Source organism: Anabrus simplex, chromosome 1 (assembly GCF_040414725.1).
Source record: "Anabrus simplex isolate iqAnaSimp1 chromosome 1, ASM4041472v1, whole genome shotgun sequence".
In the NCBI taxonomy this organism is placed as follows: Eukaryota; Metazoa; Arthropoda; class Insecta; order Orthoptera; family Tettigoniidae; genus Anabrus; species Anabrus simplex.
Genome location: NC_090265.1, coordinates 800,087,959 through 800,088,950, shown reverse-complemented (window position 1 = coordinate 800,088,950; position 992 = coordinate 800,087,959).

Genomic DNA, 992 nt, shown 5'->3' with positions numbered 1-992 from the left:
CTTTCGACAAGTACAAGCTAGGAAGTGGCTGGACACAGTTTATATAGTATTCGGATAGGGTCAGAGATTATCATCAAATGCCGGCAAGAGGCCATTGACTGCCACAACAAGAAGCTGAGTTGCCATGAAAACTCATAATGGTATGGGGAGATTTTGTGATGAAATCGATACTGTTAGCATCATAGAATATTCTACTGCACCCCTTTCTGATGCCAGGCTTTAATGTAGTGGTTGCCCCAAGAATGCAAAGACAATTTTAATGAAAATGCACACACTAAGGGAAAACATTTTCCTACTTACACTTTCGGAGGTAAATCCCTGTTCTTTTCTCCGCACCACAGGGGTGAATAGAAAACATGTAAATAGGAATATAATTGCAATAGAGTTTCATTTTCGTCATTTAAATGTGTACGAATTTTTTAACTAAAATTTCAAAATTTGACCAATTTTTACTTTTATAATGTATTTTTATCAGGGGTGTGATACCTTTGCGAGAATATTAACCTAATTTTGAATTAAAAACTGAAGTTATATGCAATTGTTGATAGCACCTTTTGAGAATTACGAATTTTTATAACATTATGTACACGCAGGTTAAATTCACATTAACCTATTCTTTACTTCGAACATTTGTCAGTCGAAACATTATCCTCTAATGAATCACTTAATGTTAAATCATTGCGTATTTTAATCATCTTCCATATACTTAACCATCTTTACGTTAATTGAGGTAAATTAACGAACGTATAAACACGTGAGATAACAAGCGAGTGACACGAAACGGCAGAGTGGAGGGCTACCACGGGCGAAACTTGCAATGAGTGGAAAGAAGGCTATTATATCGATATCGCATGATATCGATATTACCAGAGAGTAAAAGCTTCAATATTACCGGCGGTATTACTTATGCTTGGCTCCGTGCAGCAGAAATTGAAGAAAGAAAAACGTGGCTGACAAATCGGCCCCCGGCATTTTTAGCAGCAGCTAGCATG